Source organism: Macrobrachium rosenbergii, chromosome 3 (genome assembly GCF_040412425.1).
Source record: "Macrobrachium rosenbergii isolate ZJJX-2024 chromosome 3, ASM4041242v1, whole genome shotgun sequence".
Taxonomy (NCBI): domain Eukaryota; kingdom Metazoa; phylum Arthropoda; class Malacostraca; order Decapoda; family Palaemonidae; genus Macrobrachium; species Macrobrachium rosenbergii.
Window position 1 is genome coordinate 60,295,531 of NC_089743.1, and position 24,744 is coordinate 60,320,274.

Sequence of the window (24,744 nt, forward strand, 5' to 3'; positions counted from 1 at the left end):
GTTTGTATTAATATATATCAAACACACGTAATTTATACACAAATTACAGAAAGATCCCACCGGGATAATAAAGAGCTTAACGACAGTCAGGCAATGAGATCCGAAAACACGTCTGCAAAGCATGACGGCAGAAAGCAAATTGGAATGTTTACACTCGGGCAGGCGGGTATTCCCGCCTACCTGATGGTAGTTACTGCCTAACCACCTTCTTCAAGTTTTACGGCTGTATCCAGCTTTGCCGTAGGTAATTCCTAATGTAAAGGACCGATGGTTTGTATATTGTGTCGGAACAAATACTGTTTTGATAGAGGCCTCTTGAACAAGGATTCATCCAAGGGCCAATAAGGTGCTTGGGCTACGCTGTGATGGACAATCAGAACAACACTATCAATGGAGGAGAAAACAAGTCTTAAGAGACCTGTCAAGTCTGGATAAATCATACAAGTAGAGAAATCAAAGGTAAACAGATCAAAGACTGGCTCACAGCTAAGCTTAAGCCATACAGCATAGCCTGACAGGAGATACAGACAAACCACCAGGAGACTAGGATGCAACATTATCTTATGCAAACAGAGCATACTGGCACTCATAAGCAATGTACAGTAAAGGCCAGTCGCACACGAACCCGATCTGTACATGCAGAAAGGGGACACTACACACATTGAGCGAGAGGGTGGCTCTGAATCTACCACACACGTAACTGGTGGAGAGAATTCCATGTGTGAAACAAGTTCGGGTTGACCAAGGAAACCTAGCTCGCTCATGAAGACCTGTGTCAGCCCCATCTACAGCGAATATTAACACACACACACACAAACCACTATCCTTGAACCTTTTCTTCAATCCAACAGGACACTTCTAAGAGGTCTTCTGGGACTTCACTTCCCTTTCTCCTAGCTCATGTCTTACTCTCCTCTGCAGGAGTAGGAGCCATGATCAATAGCGTGGGGAAATCTTCCACACATGGTAGGAGGAGGGAGAGGTCTAGGGCAGGGAGGAAGGAGTGGTAGACTAACACTACTCATCTTCCTCCTCTACTGATCCATACAGCTGCATATCTTATCCTACAAAAAAGCAGTAATGATTGGGATCCTTCTAAATGGAGGGCATGAAGGGCCACATACACTTGCTCACACCCTTCACATATCTATTATGCACAATGTTTTCCATGATAAGTATACAAATCACTCAAAACACAAGTTCTAACTCATCAGTCACCAGGAGAGCAGCACAATGTTTTTACTTCATAGCAGCCAAAGAAAAATTGCTTGGTTATGGCAGGTGAGTGAGGGATATTCCCTCAATCATCCCCTTTAACAGCCAGTTAACAAACTCGTTACCAAGTTTCAACAAATTATTCCAGCTTGTGCTGAGGAATATAGACTCCTACATAAAAGGCAATGAGCAATATGCCTACTAGAGGCAATGGTTTGTATTTCTGTAGGAACAAACAAGAACTGTTACTTACCACTTTTCTAAGGTTTACTACCTTTGTTTTCTCCTGATGAACCATGTATTGCATCTTTGATCATAAGCTGGGAATTAATCCAGAAATGCAAGAGTGGAGAGGTCACGTCAACTGGGTTCAAAGTCACTTGAGTAATTCTAAGGAAGAACTTCACATGGTAGTATTGTTTATTGATGAAATATTTCTAAAGAACAATATGGAAAAGGTGTAAATAATGCATTAAGAATTAAATAATTTGAGAAATTTTCTTAGAGAATTTTAAAAGTTTACAGTATCTTACGTTTTTACGTTACCAAAAGCTCCAGGGTCCGCCATGTATAGTACCAGCCCCTAGGGAATGAACATAAGTCAAACAAAAGATAACAAACTTCTCAAATTATCTCACCTGTTATTATATAAACCCTTTTCTATATCTTGTCAAAAACTCATTAATTAAAATGACAAAGCTGAGCCAAAGGCAACAATACCTGTACTACAAAATGTAGTTGGATTTTTTAAGGAACACCTGATTTCCATAATCCCACACAATTTCTGAAACTTATAACTTAACAACTAATCATGTTTCAGAATTTTATCATGGACCCAAAGTCCCAAGAAGTGATGTTCCTGCTATGTAACCCATGCTTACCCACAATGCACTCTTACAAACAAAATCTAATCACAGCCCCATTTGTGTGAGTGTTAACATAAACAAAGAACTCTGAAAAATTTCAAGAGCATCTGTACGTGATGCCTACTTTGATGTCAAGTTTATCAATAATTATTAGAATCCCTCAAATTACCTAATCTGTGGTGCATTATATACAGCACACCCTTTTCTATATTATAATTACCAGTCACTTGTACTGGGGCAAAGTATTTCAAAATGATGGGGGAAAACCACTTACTACCAGTAAGACAAGTAAGTTTTGACCATGCTATTTTGTACAAAAGATAACCTAGGTTAACTTCCTTCTTTTGTGTTCTGAGTCTAAGCTACTGAAAAATTGGCACTGGTGATATTCATGAGATTTGTTTTTTTCATCACCCAAAATCCTGTTTGGTAAAACTGAAGAGTTGCGGGTGCTATTTCCATGGGTCACATGAATGCACCCTAACCTAACCTAACCTCACTGGGCACCTATTCAATGAGACTTTACATATAGAAGGACTTGTGCACAACTATTCTGCAATATTACCCTCTGTTTTCAAGCTACCCATAAGCCTACCTTGGTTTAACAGTTAGATGTAAAAGATATGAAAAATTAAAAAACTACAAGTGGTTTGTCCAACATTTGGCCTACTGGTGGGACCTGGCCTAATGGTCAAAAACATGAAAAGCAAAAGATAAGCAGGGGAGCAAAATTACAGGTAAATGCAAAGGCGACAGCCACATGAAGATATCGTTTATTAATGTAGTTCTTTGACTAAACAATACAGAAAATGGTTTATATAATATATAACTGGTGAGATCATTTGAGAAATGCACCAAGATAATAAGAAATTTACCATCTTCCAATTACAGTTTTACGTTCATTCCTGAGGGGCTCTTACTTAAGCATAGTGGAAGATCTGCAGGGCACAGTGTTTCATACCAGGCCCTCTGGGATGAGCGTAAAACTATAAACAATAAACAGTAAATTTCTCATTATCTCAATACATTTCTCAAATTATCTCACTTCTACAGCAGGCTATTATATAGGCTACACCCTTTTCTATATTGTATTAGTAAATAAAAATTAAATTAATAAACAATATATTCGGGCGGCCGTTTCCCTTACATTTACCAAAATACGTTTTTCGGAAGTTTGTGGGAGATTAATTTGGAACAGGCCAGGCTACATTAACGACAGACCCTTAAACAAAGTAGCCTATCGTGAGCTTGTCTACAACAGCCGGCCAGAATATGTGCCATGATTTGGCCACCCTAACACCCAAATTTTTTATTCATTTTTTGCGATTTGTGTGATCCACACATTTCGATTCCGTCGTTGCACAAGGAGGGCAGCCTATGGACGAAACACCAATTGGCTGGGCCACAAATGACCATGGCAAGTCAGGGTATGCTCGCTGAGCCTTACTTTAACTGCATTGTTTACATGGAATAACCCCTCTATATTTACATAAATCTTCACAGATAAAGGCATTAGTATATTTACCTGGGATTAAACATAATGACAAGGGCAAATAAGAGGAGCAGAAGAAACGGAGGGACAGTCTGGAACATCAAATGCCTCTGGAATCTATCATTATAACGTCTTTTGGTAAACACTACCTGCAATGTTTTCAGCTGACGCCTGACACCACAACTCACAAATATTCTACGCGGTACCACAACCGCTCCAGTGGTATCTCTCGCTTTTCGCCTTTTTGATAAGGTTGCTATTATTTATCGATGATCTTGCTTAATAAAATTTTCTTTATATAAATTTTATATCAATATTTAAAATATTTGTTGAGAATATTTAATAAATATTTTACCGCATAAACGTAATTTATGAGATCCTTTATTATTTTCATGAACCGCAGTTCTGCTGAGTAGCTTATCTCAACCGGGATACCTGACAAGGGTTATGGTATCTATATGCTGTTTGGAATTGATTAGATACCAATTACCTGAACCTTTGACGCTTGCACATATCCTTTGTATATTCAGTAATTTTCACATTATTTGCGGTGTATTTCTAATAATAAACTCATGGCACATGATTTCCAGTAATTTATATAGCACGCTTTTCGTTAAACAGGTTTTAATGTTAGGACAATAGGCCGCAGCATTTATTTCAAACTTACATGCAAGAATTGAAAGGTGTAGTTTTCAAAATGTCAAGGTTTGGAGTGTGCACTGTCTGAGTGTGCAGATTTGTTCTACGGTGTGTGTGTGTGTGTCATTATACTAGTGTATAACGCTTGCCTTTACTTTTAAGCTGCCGTAGCAGCAACATTCTCAATAAAATGCCCTTTTTCCAAAATTTAAGACTGAACGAAGCAGTAAATTTCGTTCTTTCTGCTAAAGACAAATCTATAGTAATCATGGGTAGAATTTTCTCATTTGTTTATTAACTAATTCATTCGTTTATTCACAGATAACTTAATCAGATACGAACGATTACCATGGTTTAGAAAATAATACAATGCAAACATTAGAATAGGAATGAATATAAAAAAAACATTCTTTTCAAAATCCACCTAACCTTTGCAGTTTAGTAAATTGTCAGAACAGGAATTAAATGGGTCGATCTTACTCTGTTTAAGTCTCTCTCTCTCTCTCTCTCTCTCTCTCTCTCTCTCTCTCTCTCTCTCTCTCTCTCTCTCTCTCTCTCTCTCTCTCTCTCGCCAAATTTACCTGTGTCATGAGCCATTTCATAAGAAGCCTTGCTAACAAACATCGTAATGTGTGGCGTCAGAATTTCAAGCTCCCTTTGGCCTCTCTTGTTTGAATTGATCGTCTCTGGTGAAAAAGCATGAGAAACTAATCTTGATATCCTAGCTCAGTATTAATAGACTGGAAGTTTGATTCCCACACAATTACTTGACTAAACAGGACTAGTCTGGACTGGACTCAGCCAGGCCTGGGGTTCGGATTTGATTTGCCATAAAAAAATCTGATAGGCCAGTCCAGGTCCACCAGAACGGTTCCCCCTCACCCAACTTACGTAGGCGCCCCCCTCCAAAATTATATATGGGTAACAAAATCTGAGACCATGTCAAGATCACTGAATGATATGAAACAATGTAATTTGGATCAAACACATGTAAAATTAATGTTTCAGAAACTGAATATTAGGACACAGAAAATCAAGAAAAAAGGAAAGCATGAATACTGAAACAAAGGAAAATTTTTTTATGGTGTTATAGTGTTCTATAAACTCACAAGTACGAGCTATGACCATCATTATTGCTGCCAAGAAGGTGAGAGCATGGTATGTTAATCAAGAGGGGTTTATATTTTCAGAATAGGGTTTACCAACTTCCAACCTGACATTATTTTCTAAACATAACATTTGAAAATAGGTGCAACAGCAGCAGCAGCAGTGACAATTCAAAGAACATTTCGACAGGACCAGTATCTTATCAGAAAATCACCCCTGTGATGGAAACAGAAAATCACTCAATTGATGTGATAAATGACGTAATGAGGCTTGTGATACGAAAGCGCATGAGCTGGCGCTAAAGATGAGAGTCTGCCTAGGAGCATCAGAAAGCAATTTCTAAGTTGGACTTTATTATATACGATGATGATGAATACATCGAATTGCCGGGAATTCCGGAGAAAAAATTAAGCAGAGGAGACATAGTTTTACATTGTTATGGACAACGCTGAAAATTATTAAAGTAAGTAACATATTGGCGTAAATAAAGATTTAGAACAGAAAAAGATTGGAAGTAAATGGCGATAAAACAGAAGCATGTTAACAGCATTTAGAAACCTAAAACAGTGTTACATTAAAACAGTAGGAACGTATGATACAGAGATGAAAAAGCTAATCCTAAAAAGCTATGATTTACAAATTTATCAGTTAAGTATCATGGTGGAAATGGATAGATTTCGATTCCAAGTACAGGCATATGAACAGCAGTCGGGATCCACTTAGATATCTCTTAAGAACCGAAGGAACAAGTTTTTTCTTTTGTAGCAAACCCAAAAGTTCAGGTCATACGCAATCATCTTATGAAATTCCCTGTGGATATAAGTTGTTCCCAATAAATATTGAATCAGATCTTAAAGGGTATTAGCGGCTTAATATCTGAGTAAAAGAATTAAGGTGTGTCCATAACAAAACTATTTTTCATATATATATATATATATATATATATATATATATATATATATATATATATATATATATATATATATACAACACACACATATATATATATATTTAATATAAATATATATATATATATATATATCAAGGCCATGAATGATTTTAACTAAAGCACGGAAACTTACCATGGAGGGTTGCCTGGGGGGCAGGTTTGTTAGTAGCATCTAACTTCTAGTTCTAGGTTCAGACAAAAGCATATTAAAAATGTCTGCTTAAGACCTTCTTCAAATGAATGAGTGATCAGGTAAACACTTAGGGTTCACGTAATTAATTATATTTACATTAAACACAATACAGAAGAATGGGAAATGATAATGGACAGGTGAACAGAGTCCTGTCGAACAATCAATTTTACAATACATGAAAAATCCACGATGATACACAAGGGGGCACAGCTTCAAAGGGCACCACAATGGAAGATACAGTGGTTAGGCCACTGTGCACACACAAGATGATGAGATAGTTCCACAGCAAGCACTCCTATCTGCAATCGAAAATGCAACGGTTACTAAAAGTGTAGGCAGCATAATTAAAGGGAATTGAGGGGTTGCACTTACGGTGCCAAGCAACTCGATCCTGTAACACTGATTAATACACTTACGTTACTATGTTTCGCACTTCACTAATGAAGACAGATCTCACTGAGGTAAATCGAACTGAGAAAAGAAAATAAAACAGTGAGAGAAAATAATAGGGTACATGACTGACTTCAAGAACCTTAATTTAGGTACATTACTTTCTTCAGGAGATGGGGGTTTCCTCGTCTAAAGGCGCCAGCGATGGAGGGTGATAATGAAGGGGGTCACCACAAAAGTAACTCAGGCTTCTAGGCCAGCCATGTGGGGAAAGCAAGGTGCAGCTCGAAGGGAACTATAAGTGTCCTCAGTTAGTACAAGTACACATAAATTAAACGACTTCAAGCCGTTCTGGTGTTTTTCCGTCCTAAATGGCTTCATCCGAAACCGAAATAAAATATTTCCAGGAACTTGTTTATTCTACAAGTATTGATAAATATTTACTGAATCCAACCAGAGATTATAACAAGGAGGCATTGTGGCGATTCTTGTAAGGCATCTCTTGTCAAGATTTGTGAATATCTTATTAGCAAGTGTGATTTACGGATCAAAGGCTATCAAGGCGGAGAGAGAGAGAGAGAGAGAGAGAGAGAGAGAGAGAGAGAGAGAGAGAGAGAGAGAGAGAATTCTGAAACGGATTGTCCACGTATCAATACACTGGAAGAAATTTTATATTTAATCTAATCATAAGGTTCCGGTAATGTTTCTCAATCAAAGTACTTTTCCATTTCACCCAACATATTTAGGTACAAAATTAGTATTGTTAAAGATTTTAATTTCACTTAAACACCAAGAAGAACTTATATCGATATAACATTCCCTTTTGGTCTTCGATAGATTCGGTCTTACCATTCCATGACGTCATTGTCGAAGTGTCCCGTTGAGGATAGTATAACGACCTATTCGCTCTAGTTTGCGACTTGTCCCTCTTCTTCGTTCCAGAGACGATCGGACCTACCATCCGCCGAAAACCAGTGAAGACTTTGACCCAGTGAAGTGAACATGCGCACTAGTTTTGGATAAGGAGAATCGTTACTAGGTATATCGTGAGTTTTTTTTAATTAATTCGATTAAGTGTTCTGCTTTATTTCGCTTTTAGAAACTGAATTTTCGGCAGTTTCTCGTTGACATCGCGTTTACTAAGATTCAGAGCCTTTGTCCCGTTGTTTTTTCGGAATAACTTTTTTTCCGTGCATTTGACAAAGATATTAATTAGCCATAGTATACTTTACATCCCTACCTAATTTTCGGCAGCATTCTTTATTACTTATATTAGAAAAAAGTATATTCATAAGAATAAAATAAAGCAGGCGAAGCCAGTGGCGGAACACTCTCATGCATGGGTTCAAAGTTATACGTGACGTAAACATATGACGTCCCGACTCCTCCCACAAGGTGATGACGACAAACGGCTGTCTGAAATTCTAAATGAATATTCGTACTTTGTCAAGGCCTCAAGAACGGCGGCTATAACTCATTGTCCCCGTGGTTGCAGGACAACTTTTGTGATTCAACTTGCACAACTGTTTAGAAGTGAGGAGGCCCGTGGCAAACCCTATGTAAGCTTGAATAGGTAAATAAAAGGGTCCTTTTTTGGGTAAGAGTGCACCCGGACATCCAAGGCTACCAAGTTTTCGTCATTTGTTGACTTCCGTAAGGTGCAGAAAGATAATTATATATGCTCTATAAAGCAACAGTTGTTGATTTCTTAGTAAAATATACAGTTCCTCATTGGATGGTTCGATATCATACTCAGCTAGCACTCTGCTGGCCCCGCGTTCGATTCTCCGACCGGCTAGTGAAGAATTAGAGGAATTTATTTCGGGTGATAGAAATTCATTTCTCACTATAATGTGGCTCAGATTCCACAATAAGCTGTAGGTCCCGTTGCTAGGTAACCAATTGGTTCTTAGCCACGTAAAATAAGTCTAATCTTTCGGGCCAGCCCTATGAGAGCTGTTAATCAGCTCAGTGGTCTGGTTAAACTAAGGTATACTTAACTTTAACTTAGTAAAATTAACTTGCAGAACAACATTAAAACTTGCTTTGCCAAAAAAAAAGTCATGGGTTATAATACATCACGGAACGACCTCTATAGGTCCTGTGAGGCTTCAAGAAAAGTCAGAAGTGAAAGACTGATTCTTTATTATTCTCGACAGGTGTTTATAAGACAAAAAGCGGATGGAAAGGTAGTGGGCGACCCGAGACCCCCTGCGGCGTCCATACAGGATTTGTGTTTTCTAGCAAGCATAAAACTACGTATAACATTTGTTACAAGACATATAAAAGGTAGATATACATATCAGCAGAAAGGCCGTACAATGATGCATGAGATGAGGTACACAAAGAATCTGAAATAAAGACAGGTAAAATACATCATGTGATTAATGTACATCTGAAAAGGAGAAACACAAGGAAAGAGAGGCACGGTTTGTCACCTTTACAAATACTCCCCCCCCCACACACAATAATTAGAGGAGCAATTATTGGATGAAGCAACATTAATCATGGAGGCGCTGAGGCAGCCGGAGCGGGACCCTGCTTCTGGAGAAGTGTAGGCATGGGGTGGAGCTGACACCTGGGGACGGCTGGCTGCATTTTCTGGGCTGTCCTGGGCCCTGCTTTGATAGGGAAGCGGGTGTGCCTTCAGGCAGGCATTGTAGGGGAACCCTGATGTGCCTGCCTACTTCTTTGTAAATTTCGCTGTCTAACAGGAATGTGGGTTTCAGTCTGCCGATGGTGATCCAGTCCTCCCGCCCGTGGATGTCGAGGAGGAATGCTTTGCTGGCCCACCTGATGACTTGGTGGGGCCCCCTGTAGGGCCTGGTTAAGGGTGGGCAGCGAGCATCCACCCTGACGAAGACGTAGGCACAGGAGTGTAAGGCAGGTGGGCTGTAGGTGACGGTTTTGTCGGCGAAGGTCTTGTGGCAGGGCGCGAACCTTTGTGCAAATTCCCTGAACCTCGGGAAGGGGATGTCAGCGCCGTCAGTCGATGGAGGGAAGAATTCCCTGGGTATGGCCAGTGTTTCCCTGTAGACTTTCTCAGCCGGGGAAGCGTCGCCATTTACTTTCGGTGCAGTGCGGAGACCCAGGGCAGCTGTTCCTTCCACTTCTCGTTGGTGCAGCGTGCCATGAGAGCTGCTTTAAGAGAGCAGTGCACCCTCTTGACCATGCCATTCGCTGCAGTGTTGTATTCCATTGTGCTGTGTAGAGTTGTACCCATCAGGTGTGCCAAGGAGACCCAAAGCTCTGATAGGAAGGCAGGTCCCCTGTCCGTAGTGATGCTGTCTGGCACTCCGAAGCAGCTTATCCAACTGGAGAGGAGGGCCTCTGCGCATGATGTCGTTGGTGCCTCATCCATGGAGGTTGCTTCAGGCCAGTGGGGATGTCGTCGACGTAGCAGATGCAGAAGGGCAGATCTCCCAAGCTGGTATCCATCAGGCGCTGGCCCTGAGACCGAAAGTGGAATAAGAAAATGTGTAGCTCCCGAAGGGTATGCTGATGGCGGTCTTTGGGACGTCGTCAGGATGCACAGGGACTTGGAAGTACGACGGTAGATCCATCTTGGAGAAAATTTTTGCTCCTTGGAGGGCACCTGTCAGGTCTTGCATGTTAGGGAGGGGGTAGTGATCTGGTGTTGTTACCAAATTCAGGCGCCATTCCATTTCTGCGAAGGCCCGTTTGGCGTCTTGTAACTTCTGGGGGGACAGACATCAGAACTTGGCATGGGTTGGTGGGCCCTTCGTGGTGATGGGGTGGAAGATGCCATGCTTTGCTGAAGCCCCAGGTGACTGGCATAGTTCTGGGTTGAACCTGTCCAGGAATTCCTGTAGGAGGGATGTGTAGCTGTTGGGGGCTGCGGAGCATATGGAGGGCATCCCGGGTCCGGTGGAGAGCTGATGGGAATGGCACATCCCTGTGTCAAGGAGGCGTTGTCTGGCAATGTCGACTAGGAGTCCGTGGTGCCCTAGGAAATTCACACCCAGCAGAGGGAACTTAACATTCGCTATGACAAAAGGCTAGTGGTATCTGCGCCCCAGGACTGAGATAGCCAGGGTCGTTGTGCCATAAGTGCGGATGGGAGTTCCGTTTGCTGCTATGAGGGAGGGTAGTGAGTCAGGTATTTTTTCTAAACCTTCCCTGGGTGGCGGGAAAACCGACTGCATTGCCCCCCGTATCAACCAGCAGGCAGCGTTTGGAGATCTCGTCTGTGATGAAAAACCCTGCTGGGTGTGGGGAGTTGGGTTTCAAGGCCACAGCTGTTATTTGTGGCCGCCTTTGTTGTTTTTTGTGAAAGAACACAGAGGCCTGCAGGTTCTGGCATTGGTCCCAAACTTCCTATGGTAGAAATACCACGCCGGGTTTGGCCATGTCCTGTGCTCTCTGAATGGCAGTCTCTTCTTATAAACGGTGTTGATGTCTCTGTCATCGCTGCCATCTTCCTCCGACAGGTTGCAAGCTTCCAGGGCGGTGGCATGTGTTGAGACCTTGGTGGCCTCGTATAGTTTCTGGGTGTCGTTGACTAAGGCATCCATGTCCAGGTTCTCTGCATCCCTTATCTGGCACCGAACTGCCTGCGGGAGGCGCCGAAGGAAGATTGCTTTTGTCAGGTCAATTGTTCTCTTCCTCCCATTCTCGTCGCGACCTGGAACTGTTACTAACCCCCGCAGCTGGTCCCAGGCTTCTCTGGGTGATGCATCTCCGAGGGGCTGAGATAACAGGTGGAATGTGCGCTGTGCTCTCTCGGACACGGGCATGGAGTAGGAATTCAGCAGTTTTTTTTTAAGTCTGTGTATGTGACTTTGTCTGGTTGCATGTCTAGCCAGGGGGAAATTCTATTGAATACTTCTTCTGGGAGCGCCGCCATGACTGTCTGATTTTGCAGCATTGTCTGAGATGCGCACCATGTGAAAATGCACGTCTGTGCCCCAGAACCATGATTCCTTGTTTTGGTGGGAGAACGGGGGAAATTTGACCATGTCTGGCTTTGTTGGTGAAAGCGGCATGCAGATTATACTCGTGGATTTGCATTGAGGTTCTACTTCTGACATCTTGATTGCTCATGCACCAAAATGTGGGAAAATGAGCCGTATTGAGTCCGTTAATGGTGCTGATTTGTTCATGAGGTCGAACGAAGTGTCAAAACGTGCCCTTTTGGGTACACTGTATTTAGCCTGTTAATGGCACGGTTTCTGTCGGGTAGGGTGCTATCAGAGGCCTAAACTTTACGCCATAGTTAGCCCGCTAAAGGCTCTCTGATGGTAGGGTGTGACCGTAGTTAGTCTGTCAATGGCTGGGCCAAAACCACGCTATCTGTCACTGACCCAGGGTCACCACCAGTGTGAGGCTTCATGAAAAGTCAGAAGTGAAAGACTGATTCTTTATTATTCTCGACAGGTGTTTATAAGACAAAAAGCGGATGGAAAGGTAGCGGGCAACCCAAGACCCCCTGAGGCGTCCATACAGGATTTGTGTTTTCTAGCAAGCATAAAAATACGTCCAACATTTGTTACATGACATATAAAAGGTAGATATACATATCAGCAGAAAGGCCATACAATGATGCATAAGATGAGGTACACAAAGAATCTGAAATAAAGACAGGTAAAATACATGACGTGATTAATGTACATCTGAAAAGGAGAAACACAAGGAAAGAGAGGCACGATTTGTCACCCTTACAGTCCCAGTGCTTGGGCTTAGCCTGAAACGCCATAATCCACCCACTGATTATAATGTCAAGTTTTCTCATACGTAACTATGTTAAATAAAGGATCCATGTGAGGGCATGTCATTTCATATGATTGCTCCTGTCCTCTTAGTGACAGAGTACAACAGTGGCTGAATTGTAACATTATAATGAGAGTTGTTTTCATATTCCACAGAATGTTACCGGCATGGTAGTTCTATCGTTGGCAGGCTTTTAAATACCAAGATTGCTTGCACACTAAAAAGTATAAGTATACTCGGTCCTTCAATTTGCTCAAATCCTACATACTACTACCACTACTACAAAGTGTAAACAAGGAGTATTGGTTGTATTTCATTGTTGCCAGAGGTTGAGACTTTTTCACAAATAGCCAATTATCCATTGAGGAGGAGGCAAGTTAATGACGTCATAAGTTACGTCATTATATCTTCGAAAGATATTCCTCTGAGTTCGCTGGCAATGTCTACAAGAAGTCGGTGTTACTCTTATAATTACCAGAATTATGCAACTTTCATAATACAGAATACAGTAAAAAATTTGGTAGGGATGTAAGATACCGTGACTAAGTGTCAGCTTTGTCAGGTATGTTGATAAAATTTTATTCCGGAAAAACACCGGCTGTGAATCTCACAGTATGTTATTTTATTTAGAACTCTTGTGATTTTTACTCTAGCTATTTAAGGTATTTTTATGCTCTTTCCATTTTCGTGATATTGCGTAGGACTTGTCATAGGTAGACTCTCTCGTGCATTACGGCCCTAAAGTAGTATTTTATATTGGAAGTGCCTAAAAATCCTCCAAGTTTCTTAATTGGTAAATATTGTAAAGTTTGTATTCGATATTCCAGAACCCCAGGCTATATATTAGATAATGACAGTGGTGTGAAAGGAAATTTTATTAGCCCTGCCTTCTTCGTTATTCCAGAACCCTAACGATGATAACGAAAACTAACGTTTACTGGGTTTGTTATTACATTGAGAATATTTATATTTGAAAAAACTGTGGGTTTTCCGTTGTTGTAGGTGTCTTAGACTTTTTCTTTTTGTTTGATCGTTTCAGTTAAAGTTTCTGCCTTGATATTGATGAGGAAATATATTTAATGTGTACTTGAGACCCTCCCTTTCTAGTGATCGTATAATATTGTGAGATATCTGTACATATTGTATGCCAAATGTACTGCTTCTCAATAGAATTTTGTCATCATTTCTCGCACTTAAGCTTCAAAATCCTTAATTTCATTGTTGGTAGCAATTGACAATTCGTTACTTGGTATAAGAGCGGTGGAAGCGGGCGAGTACAGCACCAATCAGTATTTTCCTTTTGCTCCAACTTTGTATGTCGTACACTTAAAACTAATTCGTTGAAGGCATTGTTGTCAGTGATAAGGCATTATGGCTACTAGACTGGTGAAGTAATGTCCCCATTGCCAATCCGTACGGAGAAAAGACAGTGACAGGATGGATATGAGTGTAGCATAACGGCATCATAGATAGTAAGGTTTCTTTGGTTACATCAGTTGAAATGGCTCTGTCCTGTTTGTTTTTTCGTGGCCCCTAATATTAGTGGATTAAAATTTGTAAAATCAACAACTCCCATTAAGCTAAATTTTACAGTTTCTTGATAATTTTTGCGGTTTCTTGACGGCATTGCTTGAAGGCTATTTTATTTGTAATTCCTGCCGTTTTTACGTTAATTATATTTTGAGTTTCTCATTGGTAATTTGTTCAATCTTACATTGCTCAATAGGTTGACTTTTTATAGCCTAACTGACTTCATTCATCCGTGATGCCCATAAAATATTTTCAAAACCCTAGTTTATGACTTCTAACTAGGATATAGTTACCCAGTTGTTTACGCAAGTATATTTTCTCTCGGTAAAGTGGCCCAGAACCCTGTCATTTCTTGGTTAGCAGCCAGTGTGAATTTTTGACTGATGTAACAACTTGTAACACGGACTTCTGTCATTTCTCCTTTCCCTGAAACTGGGTCTTTCACTTTGTTCACCTTTTGGTTTTATGTACAGTCCTCCACAGGAATGATTCCCTCTCTGGCAGGCCCTTGTACATTTTCGAAATAAGGTGCTTCTTATATTTTATAATTGTCTTTTAGCGTTTTATCGTTTTTATCGTCAGTAGCATAGCTCCTGCAGAATAGGAGGGTCTTTTTTTTTTTTTTTTAAATTTGCTTTCTTCTTGTATGATCTTCACTTCAAGTGGTATTTTGTTGTGTAGTCTGGGTGCACAGTGTACAAATGCTCTCTCGCCTGACTTACAAATTGTTATAGGTTCAAATAGCTTATATGCTTCACTTGCATGTCTGATTACAATATTCATTTCAGGTTTTTAAAGACTGGAAGAAGTATTTTATATTCTATTCTTGCTTGTACTGGGAGCCAATGTAGCTCAATTAATGTTGGGGTTATTCTATCATGGGAACGTAGGCCTTTTATTAGTCTGGCGGCTGTAGTTTGTGCTCCTTGCAATTTTCTTAGTAGGCAGTTAGGGAGACCGTAGTATATAACGTTGCAGTAGTCAAGTCTTGAAAGTTTTTGGTTGCAAATTGCTGTTTTCAGAGTATCTTCATTTAGGTATTTTCAAATAATTGCAATGTTTCTAATAAGATAGTTACAGGTTTTTATAATATGCGATGTATGGTACTTCATCGACAATTTATCAATAAATACTCCTAAGTTCCTCACTGCTGCTGCAATATTTATTGATGAACCAATAGTTATTCTTTTGAAGTGTTCATATTTTCGAAGTGCGCTGTCAGAACCAAATAGCATACACTCAGTTTTGCCTTCATTAAGTTTGTTTCTTCGCCACATCCATTTTTTTATATCTTTCATTATCAAATCAGTTTTACTAATGGTGTCTTCTACCGTTTCGACAGGAAAATAGAACTGAGTATCATCAGTATACAGTTTATACTTAACCTTGTGCTTATTTAGAATTCCAGATAGTTCAATTGTGTAAATGCCAAATAGCAGTGAACCCAGAACGCTTTCTTGGGGCACTCCTTTTGTTAGGCTTTTCTTTTCTGATTTCACATTTGATATAACCACTATAGCCTTCCTGATTTCTAAGGTCTTCAAGCAGTAGATTGTGGTCAACTGTGTCAAATGCTGCCCTTAGGTCAAGCATAACCAGGATGCCACATTTTCCATTTGCTATAATTTTTACCATATTTGTAATTGCGCACAATGTAGTCTCTGTTGTGTAGTTTTTTCTGTACGTTGATTGATCATCAGGTATAATGTTGAGTTGTTTCAAGTGTTTCCACGTTTGTTTATGAACTTCCGTTTCTATAAGTTTTGATAAGTACGGTAGGTTTGATATTGGTCTAGAGAAGCTCAGATTTTCTTTACCGCCTTTTCCTTTATATATATAGGCCGGCTATATACAAACAAGGTTTTCGATATTTGGGAAGGATGCCTGTGCTAAACTCATTTTGACAATATCAAAATATAGCTCCCGCAACTGATCAAAGTATTTTGTCCCTTTTAAACCACTTAAGGGAAACGGGTAATTTTCACAGTAGGTGTTTCTTACATTTCTCATCGTTTTTTCAAAGTCATTCGCTATTTCTCACTGTGATCACTGAGAGATCATGAGGGATCTCCTTATCTAAACTATGACAGATTCTTTCAGTTTTTTCTTCAAAGTACTTCACAAAATTATCGGCCAGATTAGAACTGGTTCTTGCTTAGGTACTTATACTGGTTCTTGTACAGATACCTATACTGGTTCCATGTCACGATGCCTAGACTGGTTCCTGTAATGCCCATAACTAACTAGTGCTGTACTCATGCCTAACTTAACTGTTACATTACACAGTTAGCCTGGCTTTTCATGCATAAGAGGTGGAATTGGAGTCAAGAATTGATATATATTCATAAAATTAAGGAAGAATATTGCACATCTTAGCCTACGGTTGGTGCCACTGCAACCACATGCAAGCTCATCATGTTGCAATTTATGTAACATTACCATAACAACTCTTGGTAATTTGCTGTTACATCAAGGTAAAGATAGGCTACACAAGAACACTATTAAGTGTTATGGCAACATGTACAATATAAACTAAGATATGTGCATACCTTTTACAAGGGAGAAATATGGCATTTCAAATGAACATAAGGGGAGCTACATCCCTTTCCCCTCTCAAGTCACCAAACACGTCTTGAACAGTGCGAGTTGAGCTTACGCAACTACGCACTTGGTTGAACTTACGCACTTACGTACGCACACTCAATCATAGACAATCTCCACTCTGAGTGGTTAAGTCAACTTATTGATAAGATGAAAACCAATTCGTTTTTCCAGTCCACCAATTATGAAGGGTATTGTCATTAATTCAAAAGAAGGATTTCCATCATTACACTATGGCCATGTAATAAGAAGAGAGGAGGTGGAACCAATCAAGAGAAAGAGAGGAATACCAGAGAAGTTGGTAAAGTTAGTGAAGATGATGTATGAGGGGCAAGAACCAGTGTGCAGACAAAATATGGGGAGACTGAGGCATTCCCTGTGGAGGTTGGCCTCCATCAGGGATAAGCTCTGAGTCCATTCTTGTTCCTCGTCGTTATAGAGACTTGACATCAGAATTAAGGAACAACGAAGAACTGTGGGAACTGATGTTTGCTGATGATTTAGTCATTATTTCAGACAAAGAAGAAGAACTGCAAGAAAGGTTTTTAGCATGGAAAGAAGCCATAGAAAAGAAAGGATTGAAAGTGAACATTGGAAAGACAGAGCTAATGATTAGCAGTAAAGAAGGACATGAAGTAAACATTCAAGTGGAAGATGGTACAGTGCTAAAACAGAACGATGAGTTTAACTACTTGGGATTAATAATAGCAGAGGAGGGAGGTACTGAGAAAGCAGTGAGACAGAGAATGAAAGCAGCATGGTGAAAATGGATGGAAGTAGCTGGAGTTGTTTTAGACAAGAAAATGCCATTAAGGCTAAAAATGATTATTTATAAGACAGTTATCAGTACTATTATGTGGGGCAGAAACTAGGGCACTTAATAGGAAAGAGGAGGGACTGTTGGAAAGAACCGAGATGAGGATGGTGAGATGGATTGCTGGAGTATCACTATTGGAAAGAAGGGAGAGTCAAGATATAAGAAGAATGTGTGGTATATGTAATGTAAAGAAGGCTAGGGAAGCTCGTCTGAGATACTATGGCCATGTAATAAGAAGAGAGGAGGTGGAACCAATCAAGAGAGCTAAGAGCATGCCATTGATGGGGAGGTGAAGTGTGGGGCATCAGCGGATCAGATGGATGGATGTGGTGAGGAGGGATATGGGAGAGGTGGGACTGGGGGAAGCATATGTAAGGAATAGAAACAGATGGAGAAAGATGACTCGAGTGGCCGACCCTGCTATTAATAAGATCGAAAGAAGATGATGATGATACTTTTGTATAGTTTTTTGACAAAGATTCCCGCTCCACCACCATTTTTGTTTTTTCTTAGTACATGGTAAAGGTTGTGAGACCCTGGCGTCATTTTGTTTATTTTAGAATAATCACTCATATTATTGCTTAGCCAAGTCTCTGTATTTCTAGATTTTGATCATTTAAAAGATGTCTAATAGTTAGTTTTATTTCCTACGGACTGTATGTTTATAAAATTGCATAGAAGATTATTAGTCAAAGCCATGATCCGTATTTTTTACTTTTGACACATTCTTCATATATTATGCACTTATTGCCATCATGTGTTTTATGTTTGATATCAATATGCACATTCATTTGATTTGTGATTTTCACCAAATCTATGGCAAACTTGGTCATTTCTACAATTTGTTGCAATACGACCAAATTCCTGACTTAGCATTCATAGGGCATGTAACAGTCGTATACTTTTCAATGGCTATACAGTGTACACAGTTCGTCACCTCTTTCATAGCCTTTCGTATGTGTGGTGTGCATTTGATGGTATACCGTAGTGCTTATATTTGTCATCTTTAACTTTCATTTCCTTTACAATTCTCAGGTCGTCATTTTCAGAAATGAGATTACGTGTCCATGGATTTTTCTTTACAATGTTATTGACAGTGTCATCTTCGTCCTTCGGGACATATACTGCTATGATTATTTTTGGTTTGAGTTTATCTTTCTCATTTACAGATATATTGTTGATTTTCTGAATCTCCCTTTTTGCCTTTTCTAAGTTTTTCCTGTCTGGAAATCTTGCAAATGTGTCCATCTCTTGTTGTTTTAACCTGTTCAACTGGTGCCGTTATTTTACTAATAATTTGCCTCTTTTCATTTTCTGCTGTTCTCTTTTCGTGTGTAGAGTTGATCAGAAGCACCTTTTTTTATCTTTAGAGATTCAGCATAAGTTTTGTCCATGTTTGTCATAGTCTTTACATCTTCATCAACATTGTCAATTTTGTTTTGAATTTCATCCATGTTGATCATTACCTCACAAGTTTTCTGAGCCGAGTCCTGAATCAACTTTGCTAATATCTCTGTGTTTGCTCTTATTTCTTCAAGTTCGTCTTCAATGAGTCTTCTTTGTTCAGGCCTCTTGCAATTATTACAGATGTATAATATGCTGTCACTCTGGTGTGTATCTGCCCTTAATGCTGAACATTTGTATTGGAACCATGTATCACATTTCACAGCAAGTTCCTTCGTCATCAACTTCATCAGAGCATTGTCCGCAAGTTGCTGACACACTCTCGATTTTGGATTGACTCATCCTCCTCCAGTGTTTTCTTTAGTGTCCATCTTTACGTTACTGCTTCGATAATTGAGATAATATTCGTATGATAGTGTGATCTTCCCTCTACTTGATTTAATTTCTACAGTCTTTGTTTTCTCTTTTCCCTTCCTCTTCTTCGTATTCACTTTGAACATCGCGCAAGTCAGGCACTTTTCACAGAGCACTTCACAGACACGTCTCACTCTCACGAAAGCTTCTTGATAATGCCGCACACGGAAAACTTATTAATATAAAGCACTGACGTCAGTGATTAGGCATGATGGCTTTTATTGCCAATGCGATAGGGGTAAAGATAAGGAGTTATTCCAGGGCCCTGTAGTACATTAGGGAGTGAAAATGTGTAAACTGTTTTTTACTTTGTTTCTATTTCCTGAAGGGCATTTATCATATTTAGAAAAAACGGTGGTTTTTTACAGTAATTTAGATATATGTTCCAAGCTATATTTTGCGATGTTTTCATTAACTAGTTATTTCTTAGACATGAAATATTGCCCCATGGTAACATCTTTCCTTTTGAATGTGAAAATGGTATATATAAGTGTTGATGGTGTTCCAGTCTCCTGTGTATTAAACCTAATTAAAGCGATTTGGCGTTGTATTTTGATTAGGTATCAAATAATTTACTAAGGTAGTTATGGTTTGGCTTAACTAGTTGCACTTTCTAGGTAAAATTTTAATCTTCAGGATTATAAGAAACTAATTTCAACGTTGGTTATATATAACTTCAGTTTTTAACACTAGGAAGCCTTCCATAGTTGCTTTCAAAATCTTGGTTTCATCTGGAGTTTGAAAGTATTCATGGTACTTGCAAGTGTTCGGCCTAGTGAATTTTGAGTTCTAACTTTTATTTGTCGAGGAGTGAAAGTAGATTCGCCAAGTATCAGTATACGTTTAGGATAATATAGATGTTTAATGACATCTATAGAATTGAGTAGATCATGAAAAACTACTGCAATACTGTCTGATTATTGACAGAAGTTTACTGTTTTCTTGATATGAATGAGTTTATGCATGCGAAAGTGGTTTAGAAATAAATGCTAATCTTAATTAGGGGTCTGTTATGATCTGTGAAATAGGAACTAATTTACTGAACAGTTTCTCAGACAAGCTTTTTGGGTAAGATTCTTCGTATGGTAAAGTCCTTAAATTAATGGAATAGTTAAAGCTTGTAAGATTGTGGTACAGCACCTGTTAAAGATACCAGTATAGTGGTAGATTTTGTAACAATGTGAATAATTTAAGAATTTTTCTTTTGGTAATTAAAGTGGAATTGGACATGTTTTGAATTAAGCAGCTAATTGCAGCTTGAAGTAAAATTGTAGGTTGTCAAAAGCAGAAGACTTTAGCCACCCTTACTGACAATGAAAATGGCTCTAAGAGCATAAGTCGCCTCTCCCTTTACTTCCTGCCTTAATTCTCTTCTGCCCGGGTCAGTTACAGCGTCCAAACGCTTCTTGCCGATTCCTGGCTGACTTCTGCGACTCTGTCTCGACGGTCATATCCTCAACGCGGTGGCAACATGGTTCATCCATGATTGATGTATATTATTCATTATGTACGATTCGTGGCTAATTAAGACCATAACATCACAGGTTAAAGTCTCTGCTCAGTAATGTCAAATTTTGTATTTAAAGAAGAATGTGCATTTGTGGTCGCCAACAATCCGCTGTTACAATCTTATTTAGAATATCACTTACTTTTGTATTAGTTTATCAACTTTTAGTCCACAAATTCTAGTCATTTCGTAAAAATAATGAAATTCATTCCATAATAAATGCCTTTTTTACTTAAATGAGACACGATTTCAAATGTTTTCTTGTAAAGAAATGAAAGAAAAATCAACTGAGAAGTGAATGGAGTTCAGTATGCTAATATAGCTGATAATCTGCTTTATATGTTTAATGACACAGAATAGAGTAAGTTAAAAGAAAATTTGCCTGTTTGAAAGTGGTTGAGAAAGGATTCATACTCTGATGAATTGGGAGCATGTGTTGTCCTCTGCTTGTGGGCAGTTTCTCCAGCAAATATTTGTTTTCAGTCAGATTTCACCCATTGTCAAGTCCTTAAAGAATGAGTGGAATGGTTAATATTTATGCCAATATGGCAGCAGTAAATTATAAACTCGATATATTTCTTCAGATTAAGGTATATTTCAGGAAGCTAATTCTCTAAAGTGTTCATTTTTTTATAGCCGGTACACTTAGTTCAATTAAGTTTTGTTAACTGGTAAAGAATTTTTATAATGCTTATTAAGTTCCATTTCTATTTGATTAAAATAAAGCTCAAATATTCTCCCAATTTAATAGACAAATATATTAAAGACAGTAATGATGTGTTGCGATGGCAAATGCCTGCCTTGTAGACACCTGGAGAGAATAAATTAAGATTTTGTATTTTGTTTCAGGATGCACATTGGATCATCGTTAAACTGCTCAGATGAAACAAATACTGGGATGAAGGTTTTACTGATTTTTTCTTGTATTGAATTTTTGTCGAAGTGCTATTGTTATTGATTTCTCTTATAAAAAATAAAAATTTATTTAAGCTCTTAGTAAATGGTTTGCAGATAGTCAAAAGTTTATTAATCTCTGAGGCTAAATGGTTTGTGGATAGTCAAAAGTTTATTTAAACTCTTGAGGCTAAATAGTTGGCGGATAGTCTGTTGTTTTACAAAATTTATTTAAAAGGCTAAATAGTTTCGGACAGTCGAAAAGTTTATTTAAATTCTCGAGGCTAAAATAGTTTGCAGATATCAAATAGTTTATCTCTGTGACTAAAAGTTTGCGGATAGTCAAAAGTTTGTTTAGGTCTCTGAGGCTAAAAGGTTTATGGTGACACTGATTTCCGAACAGTGAAATGTTTTACGTACAATATTTTCATTGTATGTGTAGTGTTAGTGCTATGCAGTGCTGGAAGACTAGATGTTGAGGCAGTGTTTTAGAAGTCAAAGTTCAAATTTGTTAGCATTAATTAATTATAGATGCACATTAGATTTTATCTCAGTTAAAATTTGAGTGACTATTTTATTAGTATGGTTAACAGCAGATAAGGAAGGAAGGGGGTTTTCAGATACTTTGAACAGGAAAACGGAAAGCTGAAGATTTTAACTAATGGAAAGGTGCTTGCAGCAGAAGTCGCCTCTTACTTTGTCTTTCTAAAATTAATGTCTCTCTCACTGTTCAAGTAAAGAAACCTGTGGTTGACATTGTTATGGATGTGGCTGCCCATATCAATGTTAATCTCAATGTCCCTTTAGAGGCAGGAAGGGGCTCACCTCACGGTTTAGGGTTCCGTGACAGTATTGTAGAAGAAGGTGAAGCTTTGGCAGGCTTCATCTTTCCTCAGATGAGTCCTTTTACTGTCTCGAAGTTAGGACCTAAAACTCACTGGTGAGACGTTCAGCATGGATCACCCATGATGGATATGCCATTCATCAAATTGATGTGACTCACCTTGATGTGACCATAACATCACAGGTTAAAGTCTTGGCTGAGTCAAATTTTATATTTAAAGTGGAGAACGGTGCATTTATGGTCATCGACAATAATGCTGTTACAAAATTTAGAATACATCACTGAAATATTAGGTTTAACAACTTTTAGCCATAAATTCTAGTCATTTCGTAAAGAATGAAATTTATTCCCTAATAAATGCCTGACTTACTTAAATGTGAGTTAATTTTAAGATGTGTTCTTGCAAAACAAATGCTTTAATAAAGTTTAACATCAACTGAGCAGTGATAACTGAGTTCAGGATGCTAATGCAGCTGATAATCCACGTTATATGTTTAATGTCACAGAATTACTATTTTACTTTTATTGTCTCACTAGGATGGTATTTATCTGTATCGAAGCAGTTTAGAAGCATGTATTTTTTTTCTTTTAACTGGGTATTAACTGTTTGTGGGCAGTTGGTTTCAACAAATGATTTGTTTTCAGTCAGAAAAAAGTTAAGTATATCTTAGTTTGAGACCACTGAGTTGATTAACAGCTCTCCTAGGGCTGGCCCGAAGGATTAGATTTATTTTACGTGGCTAAGAACCAACTGGTTACCTAGCAACGGGACCTGCAGCTTATTGTGGGATCCGAACCACATTATGACGAGAAATGAATTTCTATCACTAGAAATAAATTCCTCTAGTTCTTCATTAGCCGGGTAGGAGAGTCGAACGCTGGGCCAATGGCGTGCCAGGCGACAGCTCTATCCACCCCTCCAACGAAGATCCTAATTTTCAGTCAGATTTCACCCATGGTCAAGTCCTTAAAGAATGAATGGAATGGTTAAAATTTATGCTAATATGGCAGCAGTAAATTTTAAATTTGATATATTTCTTCAAAATAAGATATATTTCAGGAAGCTAATTCTCTAAAGTGTTTATTTTTTTAGTCAATAAACTTAGTTCAATCAAATTTTGTTAATTGGTATAGCATATTGATTTTGATTATTAAGTACTATTTCTATTTAATTAAAGTAAGACTCAAATATTTTTTAATATTTCAGTAATGTTTCAGCGTTAAGATGGCAAATGCCTAGCTTTAATGGACACTCTAGAGAGCACAACAAATTAAAGATTTTTCTTCTTTTGTTTCAGGATGCTGTACTGGATCATCTTTGCTCTTCAGAAGAAAGTGTTAGTGGCTTCAGTGCTGGTTTATGAGAAATCATCGTGATATAGTGTTTGGGAAGTGAGTGTTTTAGTTCAAATTTTGTAACAGTTTAACTTTTCAAGTGAGCATATCATTAAAAGCATTCATTGTGTTCCTTTGCATTCTCGTTTTTAGCAGGATGTTGCCACAAGTAAAATTGTTGAAAAATAATGATCCATTTTAAAGGTGCAGCTTTTAAGATATTAGTTATTGAACCTTAGGAGAAAATATTGATGGTTAATGTAGGTTTAGTTTTGTTTCATTATGAAACAAGTTTCACTATATTTCCCCATAAGTAGTGGATATTTGGAACGTATATTAAGAACATCATAATTCTATAAAAAACATTTAGAAATTTGGCAAAAAAGATTTATAAATCATTTGTAATTCCTGTTGATTTTTGATAAGTTCCTTCCTTTCCCAACAGATGTCAGTGTTATATACTATGTGACGTATGTATGTATGAGTTTACAGAACATTTCCAAAATCCTTGTTTGTCCTGAGCAATTTTGCCAGCTTTGGAAAACGGATTTGGAGCAGTAGAAAATTTTTGAGGTTTGCTGGGTGCTAAGCTGTGTTTATACGTAATACAGTATAAGGTAAGTAATTGTTACAAGTATTGTGAATGTGATGTGGTGTGATCTTTCATGAGTATTTGTATACTATCCTTAATTCTGGTGGTGATCTTGTGGGAACAAATGTACAGTGCTTCTGGTTACTGCACTCAAGAAATGATTATTCGTGTCATTTGTTTTACAACTCAAATTGATCATATTAGAGTTATAACAGTTGTTAAACT

The 24,744-nt window shown here is 38.5% G+C and overlaps 1 protein-coding gene across 1 annotated transcript in view; it reads right to left on the reverse strand.

Annotated features, from left to right (window-relative positions):
* LOC136856130 (acyl-CoA:lysophosphatidylglycerol acyltransferase 1-like) overlaps positions 1–3,757 on the reverse strand; it is a 134,298-nt gene extending 130,541 nt beyond the window's left edge. The window contains exon 1 of the mRNA XM_067133786.1: positions 3,607–3,757. The gene's annotated coding sequence lies outside the window, so the exon portion shown is untranslated. The remainder of the gene's footprint in view (positions 1–3,606) is intronic.
* Between the last annotated feature and the right edge of the window lie 20,987 nt (positions 3,758–24,744).